Raw genomic sequence first — 19,745 nt, forward strand, 5'->3', positions numbered from 1 at the left:
GATGTTTGGAACAGTCCAGATTCGTTGTCTGACACTCAACCACAGCTAGGAAAATACAGCAGTTTTGATATACACTTCTGCTTCATTCCTGTATTACACAAGGTAGTAATAAAAATGCAAATAGCATGACAAGATCTGTGCAATCCATAAGCAAGGTTGAACTTTGTGCAAAGTAAGATATTTTGTTGGTTTTGATACCAGTTGCTTCAAGGCAGAGGGTAATAACAAGATGTTTGCACTGTTAAAGGGACATTGATTTCTTTTCTGCAGACTTGGAAAGACTGCAGAGTGTTCTGTTATTTGGATTGGGTATTTCAGAAGACTTGCTATGGAAATAGCAAAGTTGGAAGAGTCAGTGAAAGCTGATGTTTGCTATCTGTAAAGTTTCTCTGGTATGTCTGTGATAGAATCTTCTGCTGCAGCATCTCAGCTAAATTCTTACATCTGTCTGCCGCAAGCAAAATGCAGGTAAATCAATTGTTGACAGCATTAATAAATACGACTATGGTGAATGTGACCACTAGGAAGACAATGGTGAAGTCTGCCTAAGAGGACATTTGGAGCATAATTACCTGCATACTTATTGCTTTCCTATTGCAGAAGTTTATCTGCCTCAGAGAAAGGTGAAATACAGATTTGACTGTTTTCTTCAGGTCTGCTCCTTCATCTGCTTAATCACACTTTAACTGTCACAATGCTGAGTTCTTTAAGTCTGAGAAGCTCTCTGTTAGCTCTCATGAAAGGGGATGAAATGTAACAGGTTCTGCACTCAAGACCAGAGCTAACATCCGTGGGATCAAGTGTTTTGTAGTAGGGCTTGCCTGAGATCAGCTGTGCCTCATGGTGTCTAGTCTCTCATTCCTTTCCCTTGCCTCTCCCCTCAGCCCCGTTTTGGAGCCACTGTTCCCTTGCACGCAAACCTGCCCCGTGATTGTCATCGCTTCCAGCGTGTGTCTGTGATGACTGAGCTGAGCCGTTCAGCTGGATCTGGCTGACTTGGTCTGGAGCCGGACACTGTACTCCTGACCGAGGGCATCCTGCGCATCGGTGGCCAGCGCTGGTGTGGTGGGACTTGTGCTTGGCGTTGTGTCTCCTGTGCTGTTTGGTGGGTGTGAATGGCTGCGCTAGGTGAAATTGCTGTCATGCCCTCCTCTGCTCCACCTTGTGAGTCAGCCATTGGGGGAAAATAACGAAGGCCAAAAAACCAGGACACGCTGTGACTGACTTTCAAGAGTTAGGGGCGTAAACTGCTTTTGGAGAACAGCGTTAGCAGAATGATACCACTGAAAGCATTTGTTAACACTTCCATTTCACTAGCTTAGAGGTTTCCTCTTTGCTCACAATTTTTCCTCTTGACATGCGTAATGCTTCCATTGATTCTGTCCTTTAATATAAGGAGGCCAGAAATCTTCCCTTTGGAATAAATAATGACAAACTAATAGCTGCCTTATCTATATCTTCAGCTAACCATACTGTCAAATTAATAAATTCCCAAATTTTGCAAGTTAAGAAAAGACTGAAAAAGGCATCAGGCAGAGTTATATACAGGAAATGTATAAGATAGTTACTAGTTAATAACTGAAATGTAGTCCTTCATTCTTGACTTTAAAAAAGTGCTGATTAATGTATTAATGAATGTGCATGTATATGTATTCTTATGTGTAATAACTCTGTATTTACCTTGACCATGCTTCACAGCTTTCTCAAAAGGGAATGTGTGCTGCTAACAAATATTTCACTCTTTAGTTTCAAATAATTCTAACAGTCACTACTGACAATGCTTCTTAAAAAAAAAAAAAAAAAAATCCCCAAACTAGCAAACAAAAAACCCCCCAAATCTTGTAGGTATTGGAGGCACTATAACTGTTGCCCCAAGCCATATCAGAATATTTTCCTTTACAGATTTTAGTCTGTTTAGCCCAAGTGAGTGTCAAGACTAACAGACATGGGAAGGTCAGTGAGAAAAGAACAAGGACCATCACTTATCGCTAAATAAATTATTCAATATATCTACTAGACCAGTTCCTATCTTATGAGTAATATGTGTCTAATGTGTACACCATGACGAAAAAGGAGAGGTTGCAAATTTCATTAACCAAAGACAGCAAGACATTGCATTAATAGTCACAAAAGGATAAGACTTAAGCTTATTATGGGGAAAGATTAGTTTAAAGATGACTTACAGCAGATATTCTCATTTTGGTTGGACCTGGTGAAATTTGAGCTTGGTTACATAGGCAGATTCAGCCATCATAACTGCTACTGGCGATCTTGGAGTCTAGAAAACTGTTTTTTTAAATCTTCCTCTAAACTTTGAGCTTATATTGGAAAAGACAGAGAAAAACAACAGCCAAAGAATTCTACAGGTGTCATTGCAACTTAGATCCTGGAAAAATACCGGAATATATTCAAACAAGCAATTTGTAGGCACCTAGAAAATAAGGAGATGAGTAACAACCAGCATGGATGTACTAGTAACAAATCATGTCAAGCTGATCTCATTTTCTTCTCTGACAGGGTGAATAAGAGAGAAGCAGTAGGAGTCAAATAATTTGACTTTTACAGATTTTTATGCTCCTTCCCCGTGTCTAACAACTAGGAAAATATACAGTAGGTGAGGCTGTTAGGAAATGCAGAATTGGTAAGAAAAATCTCTAGAGTAGAAAGTCAGTGCTTTAATGTCAAACCAAAAGGCTGTATCAAACATGATTCATCGAGGGCCTTGCTTAACTCTCGTACTGTTCAGTATTTTCATGTGAGATTTGGATGAAGGAATAGTGTTTTAATTATGCAGATGATATTAATTCAAAAGGCTGTAAGCGCATTGGAAGACAAGACCAGGTTCCCAGACTGTTGAGAAATTATCTAACAATTCACTTGAGATGAATGCCGACTTCAGAGGGACAAGCAGCATTGCAGGAAAGAATTTAAGCATTGTAGAGGATTGCAAGCTAAATATGACTCAACAGTGTCATGCTGTTCGAGGGAGACACACCAGAGTGGATGCATCATTGCATCATCAGAAACAGAGTCTTAAAACAGGAATCTCCTACTCTATTCAGCACTGAATTCTGCAGATCAGGAAGGATGTACATCAAATATCAGGGTCCAGAGTAGTGAGGCCAGTCAGAGACCAGAAAACAGGTTGGGGGAGAATACAAGAACAGGTTGCAGAGGGGAACAGTAAATTAAAATTTAATTATGAGAAGACTGAGGAGATCTAAGTCTTCAATTACACAAAGGGTGCAATAAACAGAATTAATTTCCCCTCCATGTGCTGCAGGTAGGGCAAGTAGTAATGGACTTAAATGATAGCGAGCAGACTTAGCCAAGTCATTAGAAAAAGTAAGAAAAAGTAATTTAGCATGGATATTGGCTGGGCACTGATGAGATTACAGCATTTCCATCTGGGGGGTTAGTTTAAAAACAGATTCAAAAAATATTAGGGATGACAGTTCTCCCTCTGGGTCAGAAGATAGGCTAGCTGATATTGTGACGTCCATTTCTGTTCAGATTTGTCTGATTAAATGTTACTTTGAAGTCTTTTGGATGCATATATTTGTTTAGTGTACTGTTGATTTTCTTGCCTATCCACATGGACAACTGTTTTATGTGAATTTGGATTAAAAAAGCAGTAGCCGTAAAGGCCAAGGCAAAGCGCTATGTAAGAAAGCAAAGCAATCATCCTAGCATGAGCCTTTCATATATGAACGAATAGAACAACATTGGGAGCAATCCCTTTTCCAGCAATCTACAGTATACTTGTTCTCAGGTAATCTAAGAGTAACAGCCAGTTTAAAGGGCATACACAGTAAAGTATGTGCAGGTACTTTAACCTTTTGGGTTGTTGCTGCCTCTCTTTATATCCTTACTGTGTTTATGTGGGCACTAAGAGTCAGCAGTCTGTCTGATCCTGCTCTTTGAATGTTGGTTTTGGCTACCCGGTGCCATTTGTCATCATTTCCCATGTGTTTGTACTGAATTCCCTGTGTAAAGGAATAAAAAGCAAACCTTTGTTTTGTCATGAGCAAGTTCTGATAGAAATGAGACATTTCACAAGGAATGCTGATGAAAATCTCTTCAGCAATGTATCAAAAAGATAGATAGAATGGAAAAACTATTTCTGTGGAATTTGCTTTCTTGATGAAAGCATCAACAGTGAGTGATACCAGAACTCTCATTGCAAAAACAGCACTGGCTCATCAGATTCCTTTCCTTTTTAAATATAGAAAATGACAAATCTGAAGTTATAATGAAGGCCCAATCATTATGGCATAACAATTCTAACTAAATGTGTAGGTATTGACTACAGCTGGTTAGGTTCCTAGCTGATGTAAGTAAGTGTAATGTCATGCTGGACTTCAGTTGGAAAGCACAGTTTTAAAACCCAAGTATCTTCCTAGAAAATCCCGGTGCCAAATCTTAAGCTTTTGCTCATATGTAGATAATTTCAGTATCTAGTGATTCAAACTTTTTTTAAATTATGCCAAAGCTGGAAAACTTGGCCACAGGCTCTTTTGGGGAGATGTTATTGAATTACAAAATTAAAATGCATGGGCAGTTGAACTAGTGGCAATGTGTCAGGTCTGCCATTGTTTAGATTATTGTGGGATGACCATGTTATCTCCCAGAGCCACTACTAATGTGTAAGTAGCTGCTCTGAATTTAAATACCTTAGTGGATCAAGTCAGAGTTGGCAGGTGTATTGATTGTGCTTTGAAAATTAGCAGAATAATTTTATTTTTTTACTTCCAAGTATCTATAAAAACTCCTAGCTACTTGATCGCACTAATGAGTTGTCTTATGCTTCCTCTCAATATTGCTAATATTAGTAAAATACATAATCGCAACCACTACTAATACTACCTCTGAAACTTTTGGAAGGGGAAGCTCCATAGGGATTGTGCTAGCTTTATCCCACCCTCTTCTACCAAGTTTAGCAACAGCAATGCGCAGTTTCAAAAGCAAAGCATTTTTTCTAGTGGGCTAATTAAGATTTCTAGTCTTTTTTTTTTTTAACAGCTATGTTTTTCTTAAATCTGCTTTGAGAAATGTCTTGGTCATTATGAGGCAACTGAGTCAGTGTTCTATCATAATCATATTATTTTTCCATGCTTCATTTCTAAGGTTATGTGAGTTAAAGTATTTTACCTGGAGGAGTTTCTTGCTTTAATAGTAGTGACTCCTGTGATTTTTCTTCTTCCTCCTACAGTCAGGATTTATGTTTGAGAAGAGCAGCCAGCATCACCTGCTGTTAGCTATGGCAGTAGGAATCATTAGCCATTAATTACTTAGGAACAGCACAAATTCTAAATTTTTGAAGACATTATCTAGGCAAAACTTGGGATTAATGACACAAAGTCAACTGTGCTTTTTCTCTATTGGGAGAATGTGATGCTTAATGTTGTAAGTGTGGATGTAAATAGGTGGAAAAGGTGCATGAATGCAACAGTGGCAGAGTAGTAAGATACCTTTCTTGAAACTGATGTAAGAAAGTGATGTAACCATTTTGACCATTTGAGCTCATTTTGATTAAAATATAGTTACATTGGAGAAACCACATATAACTCATTTCATTTTCCTTAAAAAACAGACTGAAGGCTGAGAGGTTCAAAACTGCAGATGCTCATGGACCTTATTTTCTGTGGTCACATTCCAGAAATACTTCTAGTATTTGTTAGATTTTAGTTAAAAACTCATGAAGTAGTTCTGCTTGCCCCTGAGTTTTAAAGATAATTATTTGAACTCTGTATTTTTTCCTTCATATGGTTCTAAGTCTTAATATTTTGATTAAGATGGAAAAAATTCAAACATTTTATTTCAAATAAATATAATCAGACCTATCAATAATTTAACTGTCAGAGCTGACAGTTAATGAGATTTCTATTAGATGAGCAAATGTGGGTTGCAGTGCTACTGAGAAAAAGCTTGAAACCACTGTTACTTGGCCGCCTTTACTCCCAGAGGTACTGGACACCTTTCCTGGTATATTGCCAGGAAACAAAGTGACACAATACAGATTTCAAGGGAAATTAATATGAAGGAGGACCAAGTTTTCACCTGAATTATTTGTGGACTGAATTTAAGCTGAATGGGTAGACTAACAGCACTTTATTACCAGAAAGCTACTTTTTAAACCTGAGAGCTAAATAGAGCAAATCAAAGTGGGCTAGCAAGGCGGCAGGTGTGAGTGGAGCAAGAGAGCTGCGGGTCTGAAGTCAGAGCGAGTTGCTGTGTGGCACTTGCATGCAGAGGAGTGGAGCTGGAAACGAAGCCAGCAGAAGAGCAGAGAGGGGCTTCTGGCCATCCGGGGGGCTGGGGCAGCCTGTGAAAAGCCACTGGCCTGACTGGTCACATCGGGAAACTCCCAAAGCAAGAAGAATCTGTTCTGGCCAGAGCCATGTGCAATGTTTCTGTGCTAAGTTCTTCTGGAGGCATTTGTATGGTGAGGTGAAGTTGTACTTATTTTCTTGAGGGTTTTTTTTTTTTAGTTCAATTTTCCTGTTATTGACAGCCAGTTAGTTGCACATGTTTGTCCAAAGGCCATTACAGGTAAGCATTTGGCTTGAGGAGCCCTGTTCAGCCATGGCTTTAAAGTGTAGTGAGATTGTTTAATGGAGACCTAGTGAGTAACAGCTATCGCGTTTTAACTTCACACATGTAGTAATTGGCATTAATTGCCCCAGTTCAGTATTCAGGACTAGAGCATGAGCAAGTTAGTGTGAATACAGGTGACTTGATACCATGCCCTTAAATGGGGTGGGAGGCAGCTAAAAAGAGAGCAGGATTTGTATACATACAAGCTGTGCTGGCTGAAGCTTTATCGTAATGATTGTGTATCTGTACAATATCATCTTTTTCAGCATGAAGAATCTGACTGTACAGAAACTATGGTCAACTGCACTGAGTAAACAAGCTGAAAAAAGACACACTTTCAGTAATCGCTTTCCCTTTCAGTCATCTTGGATTTAATTTGCAACAATAGCAGATAAAGCTCTTACAGGCAGCCTTATATCATGCTTTAAATAATGCAAAACCTGCGTCAAGCCTAGTAACATCAGCACAGGCTGGGCCAAACATGTTTGGCACTGTGTGTATAATGCTTGAACGGGTATGTATTTCATTTCCATTATCATGTCAAATGTTTAGCAATGATAATATTTCAGAAGCACCTAATCTTTACTTAGCTTTTTTAGGTTTTTTTAATAATAGGTAAGAGAGCATGAAACTCTTTGTGTAGAAACGATAGAGGATAACAAAGGTTGGTTCTTGATCTTCAGTCGGGTGCTGTTTGCTTTTAATCTTTCCCAAAAATGTCTTGCACTGAGACTAAAATCAGGCATTGTAGCAATGCTGAGACAGTGTTTTCAGCTCAGTGCGTTACATGTGCATAGCTGAACTGCTCTGTGCGTTACTTCTTCCTACATAGACACAGATGTTGCACAAAAGCAGGTCCAATGCTACCGCTGGAGCTTTGCCGGTGCAATCTGCTTTGTACTTTCAGGCAAAGTCAGTGGTGCGATGGCCTTAGGCATAACTTTATAATTAGAACGTCAAGATATTTATTGTGAGCTAACCCAATAGCGGCTGTTTGAGAATACACTTGCAGAGGTTTAGTAAGCATATGTAATGTACGATGTACTGTAACACATTTATTGAAGCAGTGCATAGTCAGTAATTGCTGATAATCACCCATGTGAGGGTGAGCCATGAAAGGCCACTGTGTAAATTAGCACTGATGGCTTCCTGTTGCTGCTTCTGTCTAGTTTGGTGGGAATGTGAATTGCAACTGAACAAATTGTGTTTTCCTTTCCATTTGCTGGCACAGCTCTGCAAAGAAGACCAGGGCCCTGATTTAGACTGGGCTCCTTGGGTACTCACACAGTAATAATTATTAACTTCAAGTTGCCTGCCATCCTTCTGGTGTGTGACTTGATACAGTGGAGACAAAACTGTGTCGGAGGTGTATGCAATGTCTTCCCTAAATGTCTTAGGAAGCCTGGAGATGTAATAGTTGCTGTGAAAACTAGTGCATGTACACCCATGCATATCTTTATATCTTTTGATGAATATGAACTTCTACTAAGTGTTAACAGCTGTCACTGATATCTTGTTCTGCCCAAGGCTACTGACTGGCTGGAACATAAATTAGATGCTGTAGATCATAATGAATTTTACTTTAGCTTTTAATAAGGTGAGTCAAAGAAATAAATCTGAAAACATTGAAGTCAAAGAAGGGGAGATCATTGAAGTTATTCCAGAAAGTAAAAACAAAATATAGTGTTTCAGCTACTTATAGACACTTAATAGTACTAACAGACTCACTGGAGTGCTTACAGATCTCAGATGTGTGCTGCGGCAGAAATGTGCTATAAATACTTTTCAAGAAAACATGAAGGTAAAGGTCATGCTACATAGCAGACAGCTACAATCTAAATCATTGCAACTCAGTTTCAGTCAGAGCCACAGTTTTCACACTGCTTTCTCTCACTTACATTTCCATTCTTAAAATGTGGAGGAAATTAACATTTCAGGGTCTTGACAATAAATTGCAGTGAAAGAAAAATCCATTCCACCATTTCTACACTTTAAAATACATACGTGGTGTGTGATGGCCCATTTGTGCCTATGGATTTGAAAGGGACACAGGTAGGAGTGTGAAATAATCCATGCTCCAGTGGGTATAAAATAATCCCTCCCAAACGCACCAGTGTAGAAGGGGTGAGGCTCTTGGCACATGCAGGGATGCATCCTAAGCATCACGGACACCTGTGGGCCTGCGAGTGTAAGGCTCTAGTGACAACAGGGAGCAGGGAAGTGGGAATGTGCCGTTGTGTGTGTTCATTCCCTGAGTACCTATGTACTCTGCAGATTGGTGATCTCCTTTTCACGTGAGAAATATATTATTTTGTAACTGAGAAATAAAGGTTTGCTTCTGCTCAGTAAGTACTGAAGATATAAGCAACTCAATGCTTAAAATCAGCCAGGCTGCAATTACCTTTAAATGGGGTTTAACTGGAACTGCATGTTTACACAAGGAGACATTTTTTTGATGATACAAAGACATTCTGGTCTCTTCTGTGGCTTGGCATAGTATCTAGTGAGAAAATATTTTTCCAGTTTGTTGCCTCCAGCTGGTATTTGGTTGTATGAAGTACTTCTTATGTTCTGAAGAGTTGTCATGTATCTCTGGGCATGGCTTAAAAAACTTGGCTCACTCTGTTCTCTGCTTTTCTAGGAGAAATGTAGCTGAGAAAATTACAGAGTTTTGGGTGATGTGGGAATATGTAGCACACTGAAAGTGAGATGAAAATTAAATGCTGCTGATTTCTGAAATGGAACACAAAACTGAAAATTTGCATTCCTCTATAGCACTTCAGAAGTGTCTAACTTTTACTGAATAGCACTTAGTGAATCTATGAAATCTGTGCTTTTTCAGGGCACAGAAACACTCCAGTGCTCTCAGCATATCAGCTAACGTAATGCTGGAAAACATACCTGACACCAATAATGAGCCTCTTCTAAAATATCATTGTTGTTGAGGTGTTCCTAATACTGACCTTCATCTAAATTCCTTTGAATAAAGGAGCTAGAAGTTGCAATAATTTTATAACTTATGAAAATCATCTGATTGCTCACGTTTGGAAATCCTACCTGTTTGTAGCCCTTCAACGGACGTGAGCACAATACTGTGCAAATGGAAATTTAAATGATTTAAATGTTCTTTTTCAGGATTTCTATTTCAATACAAAAACCTAACAGTATAAACTTTTTTCTAATAACCAGTTCTTTGCTCACAACCTTCCAAGTTAAAGATGAGAACAGCCTGTGGAATTACAAATGTCTTCCCATGCAGTTAAAGACTGTGTTTCTGGTTTGTGTTCTCTGTTGTTACTTGGGTGTTCAGTTCTGAACTATGTTTTGACTAGGGAGTGAATGTCAATTGACTTTTCATTTGGTACAGCAGAATGTTAAGTAATATTATAAACCTCCGTTGTGTACAGCCATAAAATTTTGTAAGCATACCTCCCTAACTTCTGACTATACCTTAGGAAATGAAAGAATCTTTCTGAACTGTTTAAAGTGAGTGGCTACAAGGTTTGCTGCTAGCATTTGTAACGTGAAACTTAAAACAACCATTGTCTTTTTCATCAAGAATAAATACTCAGTCACTACGCTTAGAGACAAGATCTCTGTTCTCAATAGTCAAGTTATTTGGAAACCATGGTTCCTCCCTAGTCCCTTGGTTATAGCTGAAGTAGGAGGAGGAATAGACTTGCCATCTTGAGAAATCCTTTTGTTTTTTTCTTTCCATTTCTCAATTGGCACTTTGTTTGGAATGTCAAATGACTCAAACTTCTTACTATTGCTATGGGACTGAAGCCCAAAGTAATCTGTTTTTTTAATGGGATATATCATACTGTGCTCTTGGTAAGAGAAAATATCAGGACAAATTTGATGCATTGGATTCCTTTTTGGTACTTTTGGTTTACCCTCACTGAAGATAGTGAAGAGAATGTTGTATGCAAACTGTCATGGAAGTGACAAGCTATTTACCTATCCCCACAAGTGGACACAACTAAGATACAGCACAGCACAAGCAGTATCTCTCTTCCAAGAAGAGTAAGGTTCAACTCCCCACTTTATCGCCAACTTAGTGCATAACTGAAGTTAGGTGGTTTAAGTGCCTTCCTGTCTTCAGTTGTGTATTTATCAAAGCAATTCTGGGATGAGTTTGTGTGGTCTGTATTCTGTTAAACTGCAGAACTGAATTGTTTTTTCTGGACTCAACATTTGAGTCAGACTTAAAAACATGATCATTCCTAGTAAGGACTCAAATAGTGATGTTCTTTTGCACATTTTCCAGATGAGTCATTTTTCAGCTTCTCTAATTATAGTAATTGATCAGATTGTGATCAACTGCATGAAGCAATCATAGGCTTTAAGCATGAAACTAGATAGCAGTTGTAAGTGATATTCTTTCTAGTAAAGTGTTTTCTTGCTCTGTTGTGTGCTGTTGTATGTTTTCTCTTTATCTGCTCTGGATCAATGTAAGTAAACATGTCTAGAGTCTCCCAAGAAGATCTTATAGAGAGAGACATCATTGCTCTAGGTATAGTACAACAAAGAGGCTTGTTTCCCTCAGCAGATCTTAAGAAAAGGTATTTGTTGAGCACTGTTATGAGATCCACGAAAGGGGGTTTGTTCATGATGTAAAAGTGATCAACAGAGCTGTAGTGGTAGCCTCACTTAATGCTTCATCACATTCACAGGCTGCTTCACAATCTGGTAAGTTTTGAACAGGTTTTACCTCATCATCAGTAATAAGTGTTGGTAAAACTTATTCTGTGCTTATGTACCATGGTTGTCCTGGTTCAAAAGTAAAAAAGAAACTAAAAGCATTAAGAAAGTTGCAACTACCTAACTGATACTGGAAGATCAGTAAAATTGCGATGAGTTTAGATATGAACAGAAAGCAACCCTACTACCAAAATAAGCAAATGGTCTACACTTCGCTAACAAAGAAGTTGGCTCATAAAAGTTGTCCTCATGCTAGCATCTACATGTATATAAGAAATAGCTATTCCTGCAGTTGTTTTAATCTGTTTACAAATAATAAAAAAAATGCTGTCACATGGGAAGACAGTGTCTTAGAAACGTGCTTAGAAATGTTTCTGTTTAGAACCTAAGCATTGAAGAAAAGCCTTGCAAATATGAGATACTCCTAATTTGTGCCCATCTCTGATGCCTCGGGCTATCTTTGCTATTGGTAGCTAAGCTATCTGGAATGCCTGAAAAGGCATATGACAGATTAGGGGAAGGAAGGCAAGAAGCAGTCCATAAAGCCTTTTGCTCACTGTCTAAGGTCTGCTATGCAATCCTCTTGACAGACACTATGATTAAACCAATAACCTAGCCTGGCATCTGATGATAAGAAGAGGGAGTTCCATTTTGTATACTGTAGCAATAATTATGGTTAAAACAACTTTGCCAAAGGTGTGTGCTCCTCAGCTGATGTCTGTTCTTCCCACACCACTGCATGTTACTGGAAGCTGATATATAATCAAGATGATTGAGACACCTGAAAGCAAATAGCAGCATTGCAGTATGCTCCTTTTTGTGCACCTGCTAGCAAACATGGCTAAGATTGTCCTGTTGCTTAAAGACTCCTGGGTGTGATCTGCATTTTCAGTAGACATGCAGCACCTGTTCTTAATGCCCCGCTACACCTAGGATACAAGGCTGACTTACAGGAAAAAGTATAAATACTTTTTTCTTCAGAGATTAAGAGGCTCACCTACAGAATTTATTTTTTTTTTTCTCTTATTCTGGAAACAACTATAAGGTCAAGCTATGTCTTTGAGGAAGAGCAATCTCAAATGCTGTAGTTCACATTGATGCTCAGATACTCCTCTGCTGTATGCTAGTGTCTTCTTCCTTGGACTCGCATCAGCCTCAGTTGCAATGCTGAGTTGGGCCTAGTTGCTATATCTAAAGACAGTGCAGTTGCAAAGGTCTGATCCAAGTGAGACAGCTGCAGGATTTGGACGCTAGACACTTACCGAGTGAAGCGAGCCCGTTTTTACTATATTAAACTGAATGCTAGCTCTGGCTGAGCAATCGTTTAATTATGTTGATGACATTCTCAATTTTCTCCTTTCCACCTCGTTTCATCTAGTTCTTTTTCCATCAAATATACTTCTATTTTTCAGTATTTTGAAACACACGTGACCATTTAAATAATTTTATTCTTTTTTAATGTAATAGTAGAGGAGTTACAGCTGCTCATTTGCAAAGCAGAGTGTACCTTGCATTGGTGACATAAATTTAGTTCCCCTGGGTCACAGGATCTCAAAATGCTGCAGTATTTCAACCCTCAATATTTTTTCCAGGAGGACTTACATTAAAAAAGATATGCAAGTTGCCTTTTTAAAGAAACAAAAGACCAGTGGAACCTGGTTCTTTCTTTAATGGTCTTTTATGGAAAAAAAAGAAGTCCTGGATAGTTGGTAAAGCTGCTGAAGATTTGAATTACTGACTAAGGTCATTTAAGGTGTCTTAATGGAAACAGATGTGATGCACCCTTAACTTGGATGTCAGGACTTAGCTATGAAATCTTGGGGAATTAATGAACTGTTGTCAGGAGGATCCAGGAGTGAATGGGACTTGCCAGTAGCAACCTTTGGGGAACTATTTTACACCTGCTACTAATTATTCATAAATGCAGAACAGATTTCAGAACAAGCCCAAGCAGGCAGGTAAAAGACATGATTTATTGGCCTGTTTTCCCAGTCCTATTGAAGTGAATTATAAAGTTGTCCAGTTATTAATCCCTATAAATTAACTAGTAGGGAAGCTGTTTATATTTGGACTTTGAGACAGAGATGAAAGCATAAGAACAGGTCTTTAGCCTTTGAGAGGACCCTTATATTTGGTTGTCTGCATTAACTTACTGATTAATCTTGTGTTCGTTTTCCTGTTCTGGTGGAATCCAGGAAGGTGGCTGGCAATTTAGCAGCACTGATAAGTGTTGGTGATTTAGACCATTGGACTGCAATGCGAATAAGTGCTTAGACTTCTATAGAATGAATGCTATAAATATACCCATATGAAACAAATTTAGTTTTAGATTCTTCAGGAATTGTCAGATGTGTGTTATGGGTCCCGTAATTCAGGCACCATTGATTTTTCAATGTGAAGATAATCGATACGAGACAAAAAAACCTCTAGAGAGTAACTTCAGAAGGCATTAAAAATCACATGTGAATTATAATGCCAGCAGACTTCGGAGTTATTTCTGCTCACCAAAGGCAAATTTATTTAACTATATGAAGGCAGAGTTCAAGCTATGTATTTCCCTCAAGAGTTGGAGACCTGCTAATTTAGGATAAGGCTTTAATGTTATATGTATATTGCAAAGCAGTTATAAGATATCAGTAGCCTATCTAGTAATTTTCAATCAATGCAAGTGATAGAGTTTGAGTGGAGAGAAAACATATATAGACAAGCTAAGTCTGCTTTGGTCAGTAACTGACTGACATTGATTGACACTGATCCATAAGGGCATGAACACAAGTCCTTGTCTGCTATTTATAGATTGCTCTCCTGAGCTTATGCTGTCGAATGCGTGAAGCAAACAGAAAAAAACCCCAGCATTTTCCCATTTTCTGCTGCAGTCATCTTAGTGGTGTTTTTTACAGGCATGTTTTGATGAGATCCCTATAAACAGTCAAAAAGGAGAGTGTGCGGAGGGTAGGCTTGCAGTCTGCTTCTCCTGTTTTTTTCTGTTGTCTTCTGTCATAAATCTGAGAGAGAAAGGAATGTAGATGGGCGTACTACTTAACACCTCCATATTGTTCAAATTGTCACTGGCAGGGTTATCGAAGTCATCTGTTCACATGCTCCTTGTTGCAAACAGCTGACTGAGCAGCACTATCACGTGTGCAATCAGTGGTGCCATCTTGTACTAACAGCTGACCAGCAGTTCTCTAGAAAAATGGCTTATACTCTAGGGAACAGATGGGGAGGAAGCATTCATGGTCAAAAGAAGAAATTGGTATTTATCACTACAGCTTCTGTAACCACAGACACTGTCCCTTTATTCAGTGGGGCACTAATCCAAGCATTCATTTTTCTGTTGGCTGTGGCATCCAGCAAGATGGATTTGGATGAACTGGATGCCATTTAGTGCTGTCTCTCACCCACACCAAGGGCCAGCTCTGTTTTCCTGAGACAGTCCTGGTCTGCTGCCCTTGGCTGGTGGTAGCCAAGACAGTGCTGTTACCGCTGACAGGCTCATGGAAGCTGCTGCCATGATGCCCTGTTCTGGGATGAAAGATTTCTTTTCCATCTGGAGTCTATGCACCTGATGAGCATGCTGCTGCTGCTCACTATTGCTTATCTCCACCCTAACATTACCAGTGGGATTTCCCTCTTTCAGTGACATTTGCGCTTCCTTCTGAAGTGGCACAGTAGTTTAGAGATACCCAGGTGGGTTGATGCCTTGGCTGACCTCTGCCAAAACAAGACAAATGCATGACGAATGTGGTTGGTCTTGTGCCTAAAAAAAAAGTGAGTCCTGAGGCCAGAATTGCCTCCACAGGTTCATAAGGAAAGGCTGCCTTGCAGAACAGTCGTCTTCCTGCCCCGTGCACACATTTACTGCCTTGCTTTTCTCGCATCCTTCACTTACTCTGTCCTTTCTCACATTTGCTTTGTTTTCACTAATTGTTATTAAAGTTCTCTTCCTTCAGTCACCTTCCTTATTTCTCACAGACTAAAGTTTTTTTCTCTTCTATGGTCTCCAGTCTCCTCTAATGTTATTCACTGAGCAGCACTGTGTGTAGATCCAGGGGCACTCTCAAGATCTGTTTGTCATGAAAACCTTGAACACCAATCTCTTTTGGTGGTAGCATTGTGTTTTGATAGACTAAATTTGTGAACCTTATTTTTCTGTCACAGACAGGATGTTATACTTACCTTTCACTCTGATTACTGCATACTCTACTGCATTGTAAATTTTTCCAAAGCTAATTAGATGTTGGAATGGAAAAGCCTTCATAACCTTTCCGAGGAAATTATTTAATTACTCATGCCTGTTTCTGGCCAGTAAGACACCGAAGGAAGTTGTGCAAAGAGAAGATGTAACAGACTTACTATAACATCAGAGCATCTTCTATTGCAAGCGATAGGATTTAAGATGCACTGTGGGGTCATTTTGGGTTAAAGTATTTTGTTTTTTTGAGGGGAAAAAATAAATGCATTCCTAGAGCCTAATTCTAGCCAGATGGAATTTCCAAAGCCATGTGGAAGTGCCGAGTGCTCCGAGTGCCCACTTCCATCAGACGCTGAGTTCCTGTCAAAGCTGCTTTGAAAACACTGTTCAGCCTGCCTGCACTGAAGAAATTAGCCCGAGGGGCCTCCCTTTTCCCTGGAGGCTAGAACACTCCAAAAATTGTTTCTAACAAGTTGATCAAGTTTCCTTAATTGCTACCATAGTACTGTGGAAAGGATGGCCACAAGGTACTTCTGAGAGAGTTACTTTTTATTCTTTAAGAGTTTTAAGGCAGACAAATGTATTCCAATTGCTTGGAGTGCTTTTTGAGATGCTTGACTTCAGGCACATGATTTATTTCTGATAAGTACTGAAATACGTTACTGAGCCATGGTATGGGTTTGGTTTTTTTCCTTTCCCGCCCCCGAACTGATGCGTATTCTCCCAGGAACCACTGCTCTTGCAGTATGGTTGACACCTGCCCTGCTGATGGACTGATCATGCTGTCAGTAGAACTCTTCCTGAGGTGCCACACCAAAGCTGTAACTACTGAGGACTTCAGTAACTAAGGACTGGGCCATTTCCTCTCTTTTCCTTCATTTACAAAAAGCATTTTCTTAGGTCTGTGGCCATTACCAGGCCACATGAATACAGTAACTTTCACAACAGTTGGGTTCTTGGTTCCCATTCAACTTACAGCGAATTATCTCTGGGGATGAGCTGTCGCCTGTATTTCTAGTTTGTCCTTCACAAAATGTTCATCTTGAATTTTTCTGTATTTTTTTTAGCAAAATAACATTTGGTATGATCACGAAAAATTTAAATATTTCCACTAGAGTTTTAAAAAAACCATTGACCTTGTTTTCTCATTCGCATTCAGAGATGAAATCCTAGTCACTTTGAGTGATTGTACAACCAAAGGACTGAGCTAGAAGAGATTCTGCTAGAAATATATGGGTAGCTGGAAAAGGGTAAAAAGTAGCCATCTGTGAGCTCGCTCTCCCTATAGCTCTTATTCCAAAGGGTAAGGCACCAATTCCCATCAGAGAGAAATTGCACTAGTGAAGAGACAAGTCTCCACTGAATAATGTGGAGGGAATAATATGGTGATAATTTGTATTAGTGTTAAATGCACCTCTAAATCTCGGATGCTTATATAAAGCTGTGATTTTTTTCAAGGCTTATGAATCATGATTTTCATGAATCATCGTTTGATAAAAACCAAACACCCAGAGGTGCCAAGAACAACCTATGAAAGCATAATAATAAAGGGGATAGAAACACACAAGATAACAAAACATTTAGAGCTAAAGTGTGATTAGTCTGAATGTTTATGGCTAATAAACCACCCTCTCAACTAATGAACATCTAATTTGTATCATTTTCATGTGATTTAATATATGGTATTTGAGATAATTGTACTGTAGCTTGCTAATTAAAAGAAGTAGCAATTGGAGGTGGCGGCATAGGTAAAAATAATGTTTGAATTAGCCATAAAGTACATTGTTACACAATCTGAGATTTTTTTTCCACTGTTAAAAAATACTGTCACATCGGAACTAGTGCTTAGTATTTCTCTTTGCACAATGCTATTCAGGACTGTGGGACCACAGTGTTCTAACCACAACTGGCTGCAGCGCAGGCAGAAAATACCAGAGCTGAAGGAGTAATCTATAATGAAGAACCTGTCCCACAAAAGAATAATTTTCTAATTATGGAACATGATAATCAAGATTCTTACTAATTTAATCGTTCTTTAATTAGATTGTTTTGGGGGAGGGAGGCTCTCCATTTTTTAACCATCCAGGTTCACTGATGACAAATTCTTCCCTGCAGTTTCTTATAATTTAAAGTACTTGGATTAGTTGTTGCTGCGCAGATCAGTTCTGTAAATGCAAACTCTTTGGCTGTAAATGTTCACCCCAGGAGAAAGTAAAAATTAGCTTTGAAAGTACTGGTACATAAACTATGCAATTTCATTTTTCATGAACATGGCACAATTAAAATTTAGTTATTTGCATGTTAGTTGAAAGTTAGCAGAAAAAAAGCTGCTAGTTTGAATTTTAACGCAAATGCATAGTCACAAGACTTTGTTATTCATCCTCTCCTGAAAAATAAATTTAGCCAACATTACATCTTTATATTGCTATAACTGAGGCTGATTCCAAGGTAATACAGGCTGTTGAATATTTTACAAGATTTCCTGTTTCTAGAAGTCACCGGTAAAGATGCAGGGCATATGCTGATCATGGTGTCATCTTCCTGGACAGCAAAAATAATATATGTGACTTCTTTCTGCCCCATGCTGCTAGGAACAAGAGTGGGAAAATGACCAAAGTGAATAAAAAACCTTGCTCTGGTGTGGGGGTTACCTCACCCCAGATGGGTTCCCCTTGTCTGGCAGCCCTGGAGCATGGGGCTGGGAACAAGCACCCAGGGATGGGGTCAAGACTGGAGCTCTCCAGAGCTGCCACTGGTGCTGCTGGAGCCCTCACGGTATTGAATCATGGCTCGAGGTACGAGGGAAGGAGAAAGGGAAACCACATGTTTTCCTAGGAGTGTAAGCAGTAGGCATCCTGTAACTGGCTATGGAAGAAGAGAAAAATGCAGTCAACCTAGTAATGGTCTCTGGTGAATTACCTGGGTCCTCCTAGAAGCTGGTACTTTGGCATCATATTGCATGAGGTTTTATGAGTGTGCCAGCTCTCATCAGCCCCTGCTGGAGCCTAAATGTAGGTTACAGAGGTGCTGACCTTTCTTTTCTCCTTGTACGTGCTTATAGCCTAATGTAGAGATGTCTTTTTGCTTTGCTTTCTGCTATACGTACCTCATTCTTCTCTCCCTGAATACTGTGGATAACTTAAAATCAACTGCATGCCACAAGATGCAAAATAGTAATAATGCAACACTGGTTAAAAATCACACCGCAGACTTAGAAGACAGACAATCAGCTACCAGCAGACAATCAGCTACCAAATTGCCCTGAACTGCAGTTTAAATTTAGTCTAAATGTGAGAAAAGACGGATTCTTTAAAGACTGTGGGTAAGCTACAGCTTTGCCATTTGTCTCAGGATGAGCATTATCCTGGAACAAGCCAGGAAACAGGCTGTAATTGGAGGCACTGTTCTTCCATTGATTGCTTTCTCTGACTCGTAAGTATGAACGGCAGAGGGAAAGGGAAGGAGAATAAATTCAATATGTTGGTTTTGTCCAAAACCTAGGGCTGGATTGGTCTATGCTTGTTGCACTCTTCACAAATTGGTTGGACTCTGTTCCTCTCAGTCTGGTATCTCTGACCTGAGGGACCTCAGCAGCAGTGACTTCTTCCCTTCGCTTCTTGAGGATGAGTGAGTGGGGTGTTGGAAAAATGCTTCATAAAGACAAGGGAAGGGGATTGCTGCTACTCCAAGGCTGGTATATAGAATCATTTAGGTTGGAAAAGACCTTTAATATGCCTGAGATTCGACCTCTGTGCCGTTTCACATGGACTTGGCATAGATTTACTCCCTCCCAGCATCACTCTCTATACCCTGGCCAAAAAAGCCAAGGGAGTCCAGGCCAGCAGACGCTTTTGTTTCTTTCTCATCTGCCTAGACACCACAGGATATATCTGATCTACCCGTGTCAAAAGGGGAAGAGAGGCTTACATACTTTTCATCCACTGTGCAATTCAAGGCTGTGCAACAAGCTAGCTTCAGATGAATAAAGGAAAGAAATAATCTCATGCATGTGTCCAAACTGACTGGCCGGCTGACTGACTGTTGGCAGCGTGTCTCTCCCTGGGCAGCCTGCTGACAACCTGACACGCAGCAGCCTCATTTTCTGCATGAGTCCCCTTTGTTAGAAAAAGGAAAAGAGCATTTGAAGGCTCCTTGTTGGGCTTATAGCTGGATTTGGGAACCAGACAAGAAGCTACCTGGGGCTGACGTGGCAGTCTTTGACATGGCTTCACTTCTTAGGAGAGCTCAT

Source organism: Cariama cristata, unplaced genomic scaffold, assembly GCF_000690535.1.
Source record: "Cariama cristata isolate BGI_N322 unplaced genomic scaffold, ASM69053v1 scaffold10854, whole genome shotgun sequence".
NCBI classification, from domain to species: domain Eukaryota; kingdom Metazoa; phylum Chordata; class Aves; order Cariamiformes; family Cariamidae; genus Cariama; species Cariama cristata.